The sequence below is a fragment of the Hylaeus volcanicus genome, chromosome 6, assembly GCF_026283585.1.
Source record: "Hylaeus volcanicus isolate JK05 chromosome 6, UHH_iyHylVolc1.0_haploid, whole genome shotgun sequence".
Classification (NCBI taxonomy): Eukaryota; Metazoa; Arthropoda; class Insecta; order Hymenoptera; family Colletidae; genus Hylaeus; species Hylaeus volcanicus.
Window position 1 is genome coordinate 12,912,466 of NC_071981.1, and position 18,630 is coordinate 12,931,095.

The 18,630-nt window shown below is 39.6% G+C and overlaps 1 protein-coding gene across 15 annotated transcripts in view; it reads left to right on the top strand.

Moving 5' to 3' along the window:
- LOC128879107 (CUGBP Elav-like family member 2) overlaps nt 1-18,630 on the top strand; it is a 547,103-nt gene that overhangs the window by 249,213 nt on the left and 279,260 nt on the right. The window lies entirely within an intron of this gene.

Consider the following 18,630-nt stretch of genomic DNA (forward strand, 5'->3'; position numbering starts at 1 on the left):
TCGAAACTACGTTCCATTGATGTCCCGTTCCGGGGCAAAGGTTGCTCGTTTCCCAGTAGATAAGAAACGAAGCGAAAACGGAACGTTTATCGAACTTGGAGACTCTTCGAGAGGGACGAAGAGTACCTCGTTAAATTACAGACGGAAGTGCTGTTGCAAAGTCTAATGTAGTGGTGCATGTTTGCCAGTTCTTGGAACTGTACAACTATTAACAACGGAACTACTTTGAAATTAAAGTGAGAGAAAAGGCAACTCGATTTACTAACGTAATTAGTTTTCTACTCGCAAGAGGAACCTCGGGTGACTCGGCCTGGGATTTCGATGCCAATTCTTTTGGTTATTCTGGAGGTGAAAAAAAGAAACACGTGCCTCGGCGTTTGATCGAACAGGCCTCAGTTTCGGAGTAATAAATTTGTCAAAGTTGAAATGTATTTTTTTGTTTTTTATTTTAAGGGGGGAGGGTCAAGTAAACAACCGCCGTTTCGCGAATTATTTTTCAAGAGTCCGTAATATATATTTATTTACAACTAATTACTTGTTATTTTGTAGCATCTAGATAATCTATATAATTTTTTTATGTAAAAATATTCATAAATGAATGAACAACAGCTATTTGAATTTGGCTTCTCGAAAATGCGCGAAAATTGAAATAAAAAATCCACCAATTTTTCGTTAAAATACAGCAGCACGCTTTGCATCAACCTAGATTTAAAAAAAAAACATTTTAAATTTTAAATTTCACGCCACGTTAGAAAATCTTGTTATAAAAAAAAAAATGATTAAAAACATTGTTTATTTCAATTTTTATAAAAAACTTTAGGTTGATGCAAAGGAGAATAGCTTAAGGAACATTTTCTGCCAAGTTTCATAGCAATCGGCTGAGAAACCTCTAAGCTACATTGCACGGCACGCGAAATGTTGTGCTTTGAGAAAAATGCGTTTAAAGTTTCCGGATCTAAAAATAGTCCTTCGTGTACCGTTCGGAGCGCATCACTTTAATGACTCTGTAGGTATACTTAGACTTCGAAGTTTTAGCTGAAATGGTCGGAGCACATTCTCCAGATGGTAAACTAATTTTCTAAACGAAAAAGAAGGTCAAAATTTTGAATTTTACTTAACCCTCCCCCCTTAACGATACTGATATTATGTAAATTTTCGATGTAGAAATTATGTAAATCTAATTTAAAAAAAGTACAAAATCCTGAAGCCACTTTTGGAAAATCCCATCGGTCCCTCCCGAAATAACTCGTACGAGTAATCAAACAAACCATGCATCGGCAGTCGAACCGTATTAAGACTCCCATCGAGCGCTCAGCGTGCGCTAATTGTCAAGATCCGATTGGAAAGCTGCTTACACGACGAATCGAGTGAATGATTTGAATGTGGCCCGCGTTCCGCAATCGGCTTAAGTTGTAACGAAAGAGGGCCTATAAGGGCATGGATTAGTAACGAGATGTCCGTGGCCGCGTGATTGGTTTTTGGGGTTAGAGGGAAATTTTCTACGTCCTCGCCGTTCCGACGTGGCCCGCTTCTGAACCTCGCTCCGCGGAAGAACGGACGTTCGTTTCGTGTCTAAATGGCAGTTTCACCCCGCTGGGAAATCAGACATTCGATGGAGCGCGTCTCGTATGCCATCGCTAATTCTATTTCTACCTATTTGCTTACCCCATCCCCGGACGTCAACGATCGCAGGCCTCCCCATCGTCTTTCTCTATCGCCTTCTGATATTCCGTTACGCGTTTGCGCCCCCCTCCGAACCTTCCGCCGGTTTGCGCTTCTCGGAACACCTGTAATCGGGCCGTTCGAATGAAAAGTACCGGGCTCCTCGAAACCGAGAGATTTTAATTGCAGACGAACGCGAGAGTCATTGTGCCGAATGACTGAAACGTTCCTTATCGGCGAAGAGCTCGCTCGATTGTTTAACAACTCCCATTTATTCTCGATTACTCGCTCGTCGAGGACAACCTATGGTTAGACAATTTTAGTTAGGACAGATTTAGTGTTATGCATTTATGTAGACATTATATTTTATAATTCTTCATCGCGTGGTATCTTCCGGTAACTTTCTTTTTGCCATTTTGTAGTATTATTTTCGAAGTGTCTTAAGGATGTACGGGAGGTACGATCGGAGACAAATTAACAAATTTTTTCTTAATGTTCATTCGTGTAGCTATAGGCTATACTAGAATAAACAACGATGGTTAATCGATACATTTTATATTTAACATTTTCTGAAAGAGAAAAACACGTTCTTCTGCAATAATTCACAAAAAAAAAACGTGCCATTGTTCCAATTCTCCTAACACTCCATTATATTGTTTTTCTTTCGTTTAATATTTCAAAGTAATGTTTGGTACGCATTTGAATGAAATATAAGATCACGGATGCGCTAAGAATATATTATATTATTTTTCGCCCTGGGAGGAGAACATAACGTCGATAAATTCCAATCACGTGGCGCGTGTAATCGTTAATTCGATTTGAAGCTGTTTACTTGGCTCTCCCTCGATATCGATGCCCTTTCCCTTCCCTTTGATCCTCTTTCACCCACTCGCAATCCACCTTCTGCCTTTTCCCGTTCTCTCTTTTCGTTCTTTTCCCCTATTTCCGGCCGTTTCTCGACGCTCAGAAGCCCGCGACTGCTTGGTAGCCTCCAACTACGAAAGCGAGCTCCTCGAAGGAACAAGAAAGTTCCTCGGGAAGGATTCCTATCTCCATTCCCGTTTATTTTTTTTTCTCTCTCCTTCTTTTTCCTCTGTTTTCATTAGACTCCGCTCTATTCTCCCATCAAACAGCCGAGCTTCTCTCTCGCGCCTCGGCTCTAAAACCACTTTCCCTGGAGATTATTGACATATCGGCCGACGGAAATTGAGGTGTCGATCCCAGCAAACGATCCATTAGGACGTAACTTTGTATCACGAGGTCTACGCGCGTACCCGGGTATTATTTTCACCGCGAAACATCGACCATCGATCGCTCATCCCTCAACAACGACTCTTTGATCTATCGGACTGGCTTGCTTGTTTCGTTCGTTTACCGTAATCGATCCTAGGCGCTTTTGATGTTATATCATTAGAAATAATATTTCCAGTAACACGTTATTTTATTTCATAATTATTTTCGTACTTGCTATCACTCTTGAAGTAATATAGTAACCGAAATATTATGTTGGACAACGTATTAATTTATTTTATAATTATTTGAAACAATTATGTAATTATTCGTTAAGATTATATGAAATCGTAAGTACATGACGGATTTTGGTTTCGACATATTTTGGTGATTATTTCTTTCATTAAATTTGAAATAAAAAAAATTGTACAAAAATAATTCGTTATTTGAAATACCTAATTTGCTTAACGAATTGGGCCTGGAACTTTGGGCAAATCCATTCTTCTTATATTTTAAACGAATCGGATATGTAAAAATATTATTATTTCTAACGAATATCTCTTTTTGTTGCAGGTAAGTTGATATCACCAATCAACACGGATACATGTACAGAACACAGGGTTGTAAGTACTATCCTATTGCAGTCCTATGGTTTTCAAAAATATCAGCTTATAGAGGATGATTGGACGAAACCTTTTTATATTGACAGTTTATCCATAGCACCCTTAGTTTCCAAAAAAAAAATTTGAAAAGTTAGAAGTTTGTAGCGAAAAGTGAATTTTAGGAAAAAGGTCTCCCGAGTTTTCAATTTTTATCTCTGAAACTAAACGTCGTATGAATAAACCGTAAGTACAGAAAAATTTCGTTTTATCATTCTCTATAAGGTGACATTTTTTTTTAAATTCACAACTTTACGCCTCTTAGAATTTCCCGCGGTCAAAGGATTAACCATCCCTTCCACGGATTACGTCCTATAACATTCCAAGTGTTTCTAACTTCGCCGCCTTGATGTCAATGTAATTCACCCAAGATTTAACCCTTTGCACTCGAGACCTTTTTTCTGATATCTGCCAGCAACTTGAGATTTTTCTTAGCATTGCCATGAATTCTAAGCTATCTAGATTTGAGAATAAGGTCACCTTTACCTCGCCGACGATCATTTTATCGACACTTCGAGCTCCAAAGAAATTAAATCTAAAGAAACATTAGGTATCGTAGATTTGCTGCGTGAAACCTAATGGAGACTGAGAGTCACCGCTCGAGTGTAAGGGGTTAAATCTTCAAGTAAATCCACATAAAATTGCTTTCTCAGTGTAATGTAACCAGACCGCCCCTAACGATAGTATCGACTCCGAGGCACGACGAGAATTCTTTCGCGCGGCGACCGACGATATCTTTGGCAGACATAAAGGTCTGCGACGCAACGAGTTCTCGTGAAGCTTAAACGTGGCAGGGCGCGGGGGACAATTAATTATGTTGCGACTGTAACTAATCCCGGAAGACAATGCGGAGTCGTAACCCTGCGTCTTCGATAACAATGCATATTGAATTCAAAGCGGAGGCAATGCCGGCATTGCCGTAGTTCCACAGCCGTTCGGGAACCGGTCGGCGAACAATGCCGTGCCACCCGCAGGTCACGAGGGTTTTGTCGAGGAGTTTCCTCGATTTCCTTGTTTTGCAAGGCTTCCGCGAGTGTACCCGCCGGTTCTCGGCTGTTCCGAATTACATCAGCAAGGTGCACCGAGGCGTGGCATACCGGTGTCCCGCACCTGCAACCAGTTTCATGGAGCCCGTCAGACACGTGAAATCGGCTATAATGGTACCAAAATTTACACGCGGTTCGCGCAACGATATAATCATCCAATGCTCCCGCGGCGCGGATTGTTTCGAACCACCATGCTGCCTACGCGCGCCCATCCAAAGGAATCGACTACGTGCTTATGAGCACGAGTACATCTCTATAGAGAAATCGGATGTATTGTTTTAAGGGGTTTTACAGATGTCGTGTCAACGTGCTTGAAAAACGCGTTTGAAGTTTCGTATTTAATCCTTTGGGCCCAGAGAAATGTTTATATTCGTTAAATTAAATTTTAAAAAATATCAGTTTATAGAGAATGATAAGTAGACACTTTTGTATATAGACAGTTTATTCGTGGGACCCTTAGTTTCGAAAATAAAAATTGAAAAGTTAGAAGTTTGTTGGATACATTGAATTTCAGGAAAAGTATCCTCTAAGTTCTCGATTTTTTTTCTCTGAAAATATACGTCGTATGAATAAACTGTAAATATAAAAAAAGTTTCGTTTTGTCATTCTGTATGAGGTCATATGTTTTTTTTTTAAATTCGATCGTTCTACCATTGTGTTTTCTTTTTAATAACAGCAACAGGATCAGACCACTACGAGATCTCAGTAAAGAGGTCTTTCAAGATTTTAATTTTTATTCTTGAATCTAAACATGTTATCAAAAAACTGTAAATATGAAAGAGTTCCGTCTTATAATTTCCTATAACCTGATATTTTCTTTTTAATTCACACGTCTACGGCTCTTACAATTTCCAGTAAAAATCGTCCCGCAGTCAAAAGGTTAATTTGTCTAACCAAACGACCCATTATATAAACAACTATAACTTTAGTCATTTCTAATCTTTCACATAGAATTTCCTAGAAATATTTTAAAGGCTTAACCAACAAGAACATCAGTAGTAAAAAATCTATTTTTCGCCCCAGAAAGAAACCTCTTCAGATAAAAATTAGAAGACCTAAACGAAAATGAATTTAGACATATCCTCGTCTCTTCGTAGGAACAAAAGTCGTCATACGTGGTCGGCGAAAAATATAAACGGTTTTCTCTTCTCGTGAAATTCGAAACCCGTCGAAATGTCGCGTTTCGCGAGCCTAATGTTAAGCAAACGTGACGATCTCCTTCGGCTGATACCGAGTAGCAGAGGCTCGAGGCGAACGAGATCGCACAATTCCGATTGGCGCGGCGCAGTCGTTTATTAAACGCAGCCTCGGAACGGGCGTCGGAAAATTCGACGAAGGATGTGCATTCATTCGGTAATGCGATGTGTGTTGCGCGAACACGAGCTCGCATCGCGTTATTACGTTGGCTAGAGGCGAGGTTCTTGCGAGATTGAACGCATAAAGCTAATTAACCGACTATAGAACAGTGGATAATCCGCTGGCTGCTTTCGCGCTAGAGATAGTTTAGCGGGGAGGAGTAGCGCATGGACGGGAAAACGGAAATAAAATGAAAGCCAGTGCGAGCAAAACGAACGGTTGGGGGGGCGGGAGGGGGAGATTTGAGTATGCACGAACAATAGGAAGCTCCAGTTTTGCGTCCGCCAACATGTTGATGTTTATGGCTTAAAAAGTATTAGGTAGAAAATGCACCATCAGAGGTTGACGCATCAGCTTCGTCGTTGCACGCTCGACGGAAAAAGAATTTTAAAACTCTTCCATTTAACTGAAATTTCATCCTCGGCGTCTGTTCGCGGTATATTTATCGGAGGCCCCCGTGTATCGGAAAATTAGCAGACCGTGCTGGGAGATAAACGTATCCAGGAAGTTAATTAATTGATGATCCCTGCACAAGAGCTGCCTGCGTGTTGCTTCGTTGCGGAACATAACTGGGCAACTTCGGAAGCGAGAAGAAAGGAACACGGTGAAAAAGGCGCGGCTAGAAGAACGATAACAGAGGCCCCCTAATGAAGATACCGTTGTTGCACATCGCAACCTTTAATATGTATTGCTTTCCGTAACGTTGCGCGAGCTTTTGTTAGGGAGGAGTATCGATGAAACGAGTTATGCAATTACCGGTGAGATTCCTAATTACGGGATGGTTTCGCCTCTTCGTAACTTTTATATTCGCACACTTTGTAACTTTTATTTTGTTGTTTGCTAGACTGACGAATTATGAAAACAACGATTAAAGGAGGAATGGAGTAATATTGGAACAGAATATATTTTTCTTTTTAAATTATGTGTAATATTTTACGCAGAGTATGCTTATTATTGTAACATCTCTGGATAATAGAACGATTGCTCTGGTGTTCTCAAACACTCGTGAAGAATAAACGAAGAACAGATACTTAACAAATTAGGAAAACAACGATTAAAGGAGAAGTGGAGTAATATTGGAACAGAATATATTTTTCTTTTTAAATTATGTGTAATATTTTACGAAGAGTATGTTTATTATTATAACATCTCTGGATAATAGAACGATTGCTCTGGTGTTCTCAAACACTCGTGAAGAACAAACGAAGAACAGATACCTAAATGGAAGTATGTTTTGTCTTTTAAATACTGCACCGTGTATTTCATTATTCATGTTTGATAAATTTATGCATTTACCATAACACTTCTTCGTGTACACATCCTTGTATATTCATCAGCATATATATTACAGATCTCGCCTAAAACACGTACAAATGCGATACGCGGGTGCACGTGTCACGTGTATCCGTAATTTAACGATCGGCAGACTATGATCAATCGTGTAAAACGATCGCGGAGAGGTCGATGAACTTATGCACGCAACGCGCAGCGCGAGTCGAAAACACGGATGATTGTATCAGAAGTTCGCATCAACGCTGCCGCGGCACTGTGGCCGCTGCGAAGCTCAGATTGAAAAACCGATACAACATCAGTGGAACCAATAAACCCTCGCCGCTGCAAGTTACATACTTTTCAAGAACTTTAGACAGGAGGGAGAGTTTGAGAGATAGAGCGAAGAGGATTTAAGGAAGAAGCATTAGGTGTTTTGCGGATAGGATAAACTACGGAATGTTTCTCAGCTGCGGGGAAGACATCGGAGGGAAAGGAGAAGTTAAAGATCCGAAGAAGCGAATGAAGACAAGAACTATAGTATGCATTCGAGGAAGCTTCCTACTTTCCCATCTGTTACGAAGAGTTTTCAAACGAGTGGCTTCGAAATGTTATTTTTTACTACGGATAAATGGTACGGCGATTTATTTATTTTTTTTAATCTCGTGTGCGTGGATATACTGTCTCACTTTAATATGGTATATTTTTTAATAGTAAAAGGTATCGCGGATCGTAAATAACAATAACTTTGCCATAAATATAAACGTACACATACGTGTCGATATCCCTCCAGACGTTACAAAAGAAAAGCCAGTAACCATCCACCGATAACAAATGCAAAGCAGTCGCGTGTCTTGCGTTGCTCGTAAAACAGAAACCCATTCCCGTGACCCACTCCCGCTGAATTCTGAAACGCGAAAAACACACGGTGATATCCACTTGCGACGCGAGCTAGAGCGCCGAGACAAAAAGTATTACCCATCCGCATCGCGGAATCGAAAACGCGACGTCGTCGTTTCACCCCTTAGCATACGTTTGCATAACGCTGTTAATTCTGATTCCGGTTCCGTGAAATGAACGAGAAAAATATCAGCGATCTGTCAGCAGCTGTGTCCATTTCCGCGCGTACTTGCCTTACTGTCATGCAAATCACGGCGACGATTCGCTTATAACCGGCTCGGGCCGTCCCCGGAATATTTTCATGACAAATATCCAGCACTATCGGGTCGTGGCCCTTTCCCTGTTTGTCAACGGATATCACCGAGATCGAGCCATTGAAGCGGCGAACACGATGAGTCACGTTGGCATACAACCGCAGTGCCGTGTTCTCCATTAGATAGCACAGTGTTGTTTTAGGTGCGACCCGAATTAAGGGTAGGCGTGCGTGACTCACGCGGCGAATAGGTAACAGGAGTTTACTTCGATGGGAAATATATCATCGTTCGCTCGAGGGGGTCGCTAAGTGCTACGGACATAAGGGAACTCCGTGTTTCTCCATTTACCACCTGGAAACACACCGGCCGGTTGATACGGCGCAGGCAACGTGATTCCTCGAATGTTAGGTGAAACCGCAGATTCCAACCGGGAGCATCTTGCGATACCAAATGACCGACAAATCGCGCGACAAATGGATTATCCGTTTCCTGGACGAGACGGTCGATTAGAAATAGAAGCGATTTCCTACGATTCGTAACCCTTTGCACTCGAGGCCATTTTTTTTTGGTCTGGACTCGAGATGATTTCTTAGCATTCTATTGCCACGAATGCTACGCTTAGATCGCAGACTAATTTGAGATTTGAAAATCAGGTCACCTTTACATCATCAACAATCATTTTATTAACACTTGGAGTTCCAAAGAAATGAAACACATTTATTTTCCCATATTTCCACTTGCCCTAAATACATAAACATCCGCGGACTAATGATTAACACTAGATTTCCGAAGATTTCTTATCAGATTTTTATTACCGACGTAATGATTTAATAAGCGAAGTCGATTTACTAAATTTAATTACAAAGCGTAGTCAAAAATGAAGTTGGATAAATGCTTGTCTTTTTATATGGAATTGACACGAACGATTGGCTCAAAATGTAAACGGTTTTAGTAAAATGTTGTGAAATTTGGAATGGGTAAAAGTGTTCCTTTAGGTTTCATTTCTTTGGAGCTCGAAGTGTCAATGAAATGATTGTCGGCGAGGTAAAAGTGACCTTATTCTCAAATCTAGATAGCTTTATCTACATCTGCAAAAGTTTGAGCCTGAAAACTATTAATCGCTCTATTAGTATCGAACGAGAGCACCGTTGTTCCGATGCGAATTTCGCTCCATCGGAATTTAAGCTAAAATCCATTCAGATATTCAGCGAGAATGGAAGAAAGCGCGCGTCGTAACTTTCGATTGCCGACAGAGAGTTATTCAGTGTCGACTTGTGCTAATACCACGTGCATAATTTTGGGACTATTCGACAGCAGCGAGTATTTCTCATAGTAGAGGTGTCCTGGCGAACTCCGAAGCTCTCCTTCTATTTCTGCGGCTCATCGCTGAGGGCTGGAATAAATTTCTGTCATCCGTTAGTTGCGGCCAATTTTAGTAGGTCATCTTGCGCATTCACTACGCGGAAGAGAAGAATTTCTCCTACTGAAATTTCGTATCAATCTTTTAGTAGATGGAATTTTGTAATGCATCACCTCGGAACTTCCTTCGCGCGCATCGCAATTATTCATGTACTGCACGACTGCTCTGACAAGGAACGTTCAGGAGCCGTGATTACGATGGAACTTTACAGATTTGTGGAGCACCTAAAAATAACCCCATTACTTTTAATTGGTGTTACTCGAATTTAAGGGGATGAAACTGCCATTCGAAAGTTTCGCTTCAGTGATAGTTCTTCCATATTCTCGAGAAATTTTTCGTTTTAGACAGAGAAGGTTATTCTTCGCGTGGCTCAAGTTATTTGATGTTCAACGAATGTCGTTAGATCGAAAAGTTGTAGCGTATACGTCGGTGTTAATAATTGCACTGATATTTATTGACTTATTCAGGTCATGTATTAATGTTTAAAAAAAAAGAATATGCATAAAAAATAAAATGCTTCAACCGCTTTCGAAAGTACTAAATACAAGTACATTTCATTTCTAATCTATTATAAATATTGCAACAAAAATGTAGCCATCATAATTGTGACTAAATATTCATGTTTACATTTCTAAATGATATAATACGAAAGCAGTTGAAATGTTTGTTCATTCAAAACAAAATGGTACATTTATGAAAAGGTTAATGAAGTATCATTTGGATGACTTTTGGAAAAGAATGAATAAAGCTGACAGTATTAATGAATTTTCGAATCTGAAAGCTTCATAAATATATAATCTAATTTTCAAAAAGAAATACCAAACGTATGCACGTGCGAAATTTTTCCAGCTTGAATAAAAGTTTGTTTTCAGTACACTGCGTCATGTCACGCTGTTCATCTATCGCCGCAGCACGATGGTCTGATTAATTCTTGAACTTTAATTCGAAACGGTCGGCTTCATTAATTTTTTTAATCGACGTTCCAGTTGTAATCATCAGGTTTATTTCGCGCCGCAACGACGGAAACGAAGTTCTCACAAAACGAGCGAAATATTGCTACGCTGTATTTAATTTGCATCTGAATTTGCTGGAAAGTTAAGTGGAACGAGCAATTACGACTTTATTCCGTTTTATCATTTCATACGATAATGCGATAGCCCAGGATGGCTTGTAAATGTCTGATGACAGTTTAAAACCCCTAATTGCGCATACTTCGAAGTAGCGATTCACTCCAAATTATGTACACAGCAATTTCTACGTTTTTAATGCTTCTCTTGTGTATCATTAACACTAACAAGGCAGACGTTGTAATTTTAAAAGCACTCATATTACACGAGCAATTTTTTATTTAAGTATAACATTTCGGTTTGTGAATTTATTCATGACGTGATACTTCATTTCTCATTTTTTAAATTAAAAATATACAACCGTTCGAAGTGAATGCAAGTATTTATAATATAAATTTATGTTTTTAAAAGTTAGTTTCACAGTATGTTTATAAAATTGTAATTTGATACTGCTCGTAAAAGTCCGTTGAAGGTTCTCTGTAATCGAGGACATTTGCAAGTAGATGAAGTTTGAAAACCATTCGTTTGATTCTTGGGAACGATAGTGGGTCCATACTTATAGAATTTGATTAGGAGTACTGTACCATGTAGAATACGTATGAGTATGCATACTTGAATATGTCGGCGTACATAGAGGAAAACGGTCATAAATTCCTGTCGTATAATTAAATGATGCCTTCACGACCGTACATTACCAGGTATTAACCAGGTCTGTGCATAGACATATAAAAATATAGACCGAGCGTTTGTACGAGGGGCAACTGAAAATCGTGGCGTAGTTGCAGATCACAATCAGCGATTTTCAATCTGTTTTATATTCTAAAAATTGGAACTAATTAACCATTCTGTAACACTAATATTAACCATTCTGTAACACTATTTTGGTTATTTAATATATTCTTGTATGTGCATAATAATAACAAGAATATATTAAATAGCCAAAATAGTGTTACAGAATGGTTAATGTTAGTTTCAATTTTAAAAAAAACAGATTGAGGATCACTGATTATCAGTTACCCCTCGTATAAAGGCTCGGTCTATATCTTCATATGTCTTTCTTTGACACATTCACAGTACGGTATGTGTACATGTGAAATGTGAGCCGAATACTGCCGAGTCTTGCCGGAATAAATCGACGTTAGACGAGTGCCTTCCACACCCCCTTACCCATAGTAGCAGTCTATATTTTCATATATCTATGGGTCTGTGGTAATAGATTGTGATCATTTACTAACGATGAATCACTGTACTCATATAAAACGCAAGAAACTCGCTCCCCGTCGAAGCGTCGCGTCCAAAGGTGTGAAATCAAAGTGTCAGGAATTTCAATTGTTCGCAAAGCGCACTGAAATGTATGAAAGTTCGAATAGTTCTGTGCCAGAAACTAATCTATGTTAAACACAAGTTCTAATTCCTCCCTTTAGCGAGACGTCTTGGAGGGTTATGAGCGGAGATGCAAGTGGTGGGAAACCTACTCCATAGAACATGCAGGTATGCGATGCGGTGACATTGCGCGCGACCTTAATTTGAGAATTCCGGTTCACAATCCAATGATCCAATTTCGTCCCTCGAATTGACGTTCTCGCGGGTTTATGTTATACGAATCCCAAATAAGAAACAGGAAGAAGTTCCGAGTTCTCCGGGATCTAATTAAAATTTGACGATTCCAATGTGGTCGTATTGACGCGACGCTGTGAAACGGAGGGAGCAATCTTGATGCGAAAATTATGCCTGACACAGTGGCCTATCTAGCGAACCCGCGCATAAATGCTGACGCAGTGGTCCTAGAGTGGCCCTAGTTAGGTTTAAAACTACTTTTCCCAGTTTTCATCATTTTTATGGTATTTTTATTTTATTTAGAAATAGTTTGAAACATGTAATTGCAACTAAGGGAAAGATTGGCTTTAGTAGACTGTCATTAGTAGACTGCGGATGTTTATGGATTTCTACCAAATGTAGATATGGGGGAATTTATAAGAATGTACGCAAATGAAAAAATATATAAAATATCAACAATAAAATACACGATGCACTGTTCCGAAGATAAGACATACTTCCATGTAAATTTCAATGGATGAAAGTCAGTAGTCGTTTGTGAAAAACATGCAAAGTATGTGCTAAACCTTGGGAGCATAGGAATGGGTAAAGATGACAGTGTTCAGTAAACTTACTGTTAACAAGGATCGAGTTAGAAGTTAATCTAACTCCACCGCACGGTTGACAATCGACTCATTCGTCACAGGTTACTCGCGAATCCCTCCCTCGCGTCATGTAAAGAAATTTCAGTGTCCCGTGCCCCCTTTATCCCGTCGAAGACAACAGTAGGGGGTGGCCCGGCCAATCAAGCACGACCACGTAGACGCGAGAGACAGAAAGAAACGACAATTGTTAGTACTCGTCGTGCATAATTCAAGCAGACGTCAGATCGTTAAGGAAAAGTTTCACCATTACAAGCACGAAATGTAAAGCACGCGAACCGCGTAGGATGGGACGACGACGAAAGGAAATGGTGGAAGGATACGGAGGCTGTCTTCTTTAAATTGTATCGCAAATTGCCGGGCCCCCCACCCGTCGAGGCAAAAGAAGCAACCCAGCCGATAACGTTGGCGGCTGTAATAGCCTGTTACGCCGACGTCGAGACCATCAACGACGAGGACTGTGGATTTTCTCACTCAATTCCGGTTGACGCTCGTATTTTCGCCCCCTAAGAACTTGACGGAATTCTATTCGTTATCTGTCCCTGATACGTCGATCGAGACGTCACCTTAGCCATTGTATTTTGGACTTTCGACGGTCAGAGAACGCGAAATTTTAGCGTGTAACGAATCATTGTCGTTCGTTAAAAATAACACTGTCGTTGTCAGTCGTTGATTGATGGTTCTATTTCATTCGAATGAGAATTTAAAATATGATTGAGGATTGAGTATGCAATAGAAATAGAAATTTTAGTAAGCAGAATTAGCGAAATAGTATTTCGAATACTCTTTTATTCTCGGTAAAAAATTAGATTCTTGTTTAATATTCTTGTCACGAGAGGGGAGAAAGTATAAGGTAACCTGTATGATAATTGAAACAAAGAAATTAATCAAAGATGTAATGACTCTTCGAAAAATACAATTGTAGACCTTACTATATAAGATTTGTATATTTATCAAATATATAATGTTGACGTTTTTAAAGTATTTCTAACAAATTGTATTAAACAAATTTCGAAATTGACTATATTATAGCCATTTATACGACGGACTGTCCCATTAGGCTGATCAAACACGAAACATTTGATTAAACATGACGCATGACATTTTCTTGAATCACTGTTTTTCTGAAACTGGTAAAAAATAAAAGAAAAGTTTGCTCTCAATTTCACGATACAGAGTAATAATAAAAACGTAAAACCTATCGGGATCAATTGCTCGCGCGAAAAGAAATCAAAAAGTCCTTTACCATTTTCCAGTCGGATCATTCGTTATTCATATATAAGGAACTGTAGTTCACTCTCGAGCCATTCGTACTCAAAGGTCGTTGACCGAGCGGCTGCGCTCGCGCGCTCCCGCACGTGACTATGCGCTCGCGCGCACCTGCACGTGCTCGATGCGCTCGGCTCTACTCCACGTGGTCGGAGTACGCGGGAAAAGTTCAACTGGCCGTATCTCCGTAACGGAGCCTCAGATTAAAAAATGGAAAAGGACATTCTAATTCGTATTCGCACTAGCTATTCATATCCAAGGAGTGTTCTACATTTTTACTAACAATCCGTATACCATCTGTTCTAAATGTGATATTATGTGTACGAAGCGTCTGACCAAGTACGATTCCATCATCGTCTAGATCTGGTCATTCCTTTTCTGTATACAATAAATTAATAGCACAATGATGAAACATTGAAGAATAAATGTACCTTATGAAGATAAAGTAATTAAGCTTGTTTAACCAGGGAAACTAGTTAGTTTGATTAAATGATAAAGACAAAGTAGTATTCAGGAGCATTTGTAAAATTGAACTCGAAATAATCTGATACAATAATCTCGCTTAACCAGGATCAATAAAAGATTACTGAATATTTTGATATCCATTAGAAGGTAACGGTAACGGTTTCAAAGGAACATGACAAGTATTATTTAAAAATACCATGCTTTTAATCTTCATTTTGCAGGAGTCACGAAAGTTTCAATTAAGCCTTTTTTACAATAATGTGAAGTTTACAAATAGTGTGCGGTTAAGTCTGCTATTATAGTCTGCTCCATAAATTTATTAAAGAATTGATTCCCATAGACGTGCATTATTAAATAAACTAGCAAGCGAAAGTAAGCCTGAAAAAATGGAAATAATTATCGTCCACAGAATGAAAATTACTAACTTCAGCCGCTCAATATCCAGAGTACCCCAGTCTCCTGGCTTGAGAAGTTCAGGAATAACTCCAGCGAACTTAAAAGTGGTCGCAAATGAAAAGTTATCCTGGCAACAAGCCATACAGGATAGACAGAAACGAGGAACGTTCGTTATGCGAGTAAAACACGTCACTGCAATTCTAAATAATTCTGAAACGTCTCCTCTTCGAAACACGCGTCCTTACTCGGGTTTTTCTGAAACCTTACCTCTGTACAACACACGAGGACAAAACATTAAAAGACGTCTCACGTGTCGTAGAAGGGCGCGCAGAAGAGCGATATTAGTTTTACTTAAATTTCAGACGGAACATGGAAGTTCGAACGTCGTGTGAAGTCGAGCTCTCTTCTGAACGTCTCAAGAGTTTGAGCAGCGAGCATGTTTCTCCGAGCTGCCTTCTAGATTTAACTTCGTGAAATTTGAGCTTGTTACAGCCTGTAAAGCTAAAAGTAACAAGACGTTTCCAGTTTGTATTCTTGCACGTTACAGCCTCTCGCGTACTGATATTATATCTTGTTTATCTTGTTGGCGAGACCTGTGTTGCCTTTAATTTCTGTCTCACTGCACTTCTCGAGATCATTTGTCGAGGACCACGAAGAATGCTTGAAACGATTAAAGAGATACTATATGTTGCGATTAGTAGAAACTCAAACATTAATTAAAAGTGTATAAAATTTGGTTTTCACTTATTCCGAACACTTCTTGAGTTCAAGTTTAGCAAGATGGTTCTTTTTGAATTAAGATAAAGTAAACAGAACAAGGAGTTCACGCGTGTACAACAAACGAGGTACAGTTAAAATTTTAAATAAAGCTCTTTCTGGGCACATTCAAATTCAACTAAAAAAGGAGTTTGTAGACTATGAAACACGATTTTCATTTTCTTTTTTTATTATTAGCTTTATTTTCAAGTTCTGTGACAGTAGAACATCTTTTTATTAAAACAACGAAATCGTAAAGGCTGTTTGTGTGGCCCCAAAAAGTTTTTATAAACCGTCCCTTTATATCTTCTTGCGTAATTTATCAAAGAAACCAAACGCGTATAAAAGAAAAATTGTGTATATTTAGTTCAGCTATGATTCGTTGACCAGTATAACGAGTAGACTGGAAATATTATCCAAATTCAGGTTTCTACGGATATATACAAAGTAATGAAATTTAAACGAATCTCTCATTTCCTAAACAGTGTAACACGTATTTCGTTTTTGATATTTTATATACTTTCGAATTGGTGTTCACATCCTTCTGCATTTTCCCATAATTTCAGTTGCCATAAATCCACGAATCTCCCGATAACAACTACAACGACTGCATTTAGATCTATGTTTCTGGGCGAACACGAACAAAGCCTGTTCGGTCTGATATTATATGCATGACTGACTTTAGAGCATCCAAGTTTGTCAATAGAAGTTTCCACTTCAGCCTTTGTTGGATGGCTCATAAAAAGAGCAGCGTAAAAATTCGTCTTATCCGGAAGATGACAAGGGTAACAACCAGGACGAACAGTTTTAACGAGATGCACGGTACCGTGCACTTGAATATTACGATGGCAACGTCAATCAGTTTAATGTTTGAGGCGCTCCACTGCGAACAATTACGTGTCGTTGTGGCTGTAAAGCCGCAAGCCAGGCTAAGAAGGGGACGCTTAATTTGAAAGCACCTTTGATAACGACGTTGTCCCGCTTTACCCCCGACACTTCTGTGCCTTAGACGTCGAACCCATCGTGAGATTGCCAGCTAGAAACTTTAATCCAGAATTAGGATGTCCTTCCATCCAAGAGATTCCCTTCATTCGCTTTCCAGCGTTCTTTATTTTATGACTGCCAATAAAATTAAATGTTCACAAAATCGAAGGTCAAGGTGGGAGTCTGGTCCAGAGTCTGGTTTTCTTCCTATATTATTTTCTTCCTAGTTTAAGACACGATTTATGTTTGTTGAGATAATCTAGGTGACTCGCAAAATCCGTGGATACATGGATTCGGATGACAGAATATTTCGCTTAAAATATCAGCTTCGCTTCGAACCTCACCGCCAGCGACCAAAAACTGTAAAATTAAAGTACCTCTTCAGACGAGACATCAGAGTTCGATGAAAGAGAACCAAAATCCTGAAATAAGACTGGGAGCAATGGACTCCTTGGACAGCGAATCAATGATTGAGATGGCGAAGGAGAATATCGAGGACCTTGTATAGACAAGCGAAGATGCTGGTCAATTGTCTCGTCGGTTTCGATCAGGAATACCAACGTTTCCGCGTCTTTCACGATTTCTAAGAGCGCCCCTGATTGAGAGAAGACGTCGCAAGGAGCGAGGCGTATAAAAATGCCGACGGATTGTCTTCGATTTTCCGTGTTTGCGTTCGCTAACAATGGACCGGTCTTAATTAAAAACTTCATGCTTGCCGATACGCTCGGAAGAATGGGCTTCCCAATGGATACGCAATTTATTGAGATATGAACCCCGTGGGGTCGGGGTTGTCTGGATGCTGGACGTTAAGGGGTGGTAAATTGCGAAAAGCGCGGACAGACGCGACGCGTCGTTGAATTGGCGGAAGATGGCAGACGTTGGTCAGCGCTTGCTTGTATAAGCGAGACACATCAAAAGCATCGGTTCTCCATTCAGATCTTTGATGGTCGGTGGCCACAAATAGCATGTCCCTGCAGACGTTCATAATCAAAGATGTCAGAGAGCCCGGGCAATGGCGGAGGGAACGCCAAAGGGCACGGTATATACCAGGAGAGACGCGCGGAAGGAGAAAAGGAAAGATGGCAAACTTAGACGCGAATAGAAAGGAACGGAGTGAACGGCAGGGGGCTGGACCTACTTTAGCCGAGGAAGCGTTGGATAATCATTCAACTGTCAGGCAAGTGGGGAAGCAAGAGCGCGAATGCCAGCAACAAAAGACACCAGCTCAAACTTCCTTTCGATTTCCTTGCTTTTCAATGCGAGAATGCGGGGAGCGAAGAAAGCACACATTTTATGCTCCGTTTATGTTCAAGGGCAGAGGCATTCAGAGGTAGATCAACAATTTTCAAAATATACACCCCCGCTCAGAAGTACGTCGACACTTCCTTGATAGAAACAAATATCTAATAAAAGTTGCGAATCTGTTATTATAAATTATATCATTTATCTTTCGATATGTTCATGTTGTATTAGCGAATATATTTTATTAATCATTTTTTCTATCAGGCTGTCCAGAAAGTTTGTGCCAATTTTTAAGAAAACTTCATAGGCACATTTGAATTGTAATATATATTTATTGAATTACATAGGTACCATTTTGTTCCACAACCTTTCCACCTTTTAAGGGATGTACATGTACATGTATATATATATATATATATATATATATATATATATATATATATATATATATATATAT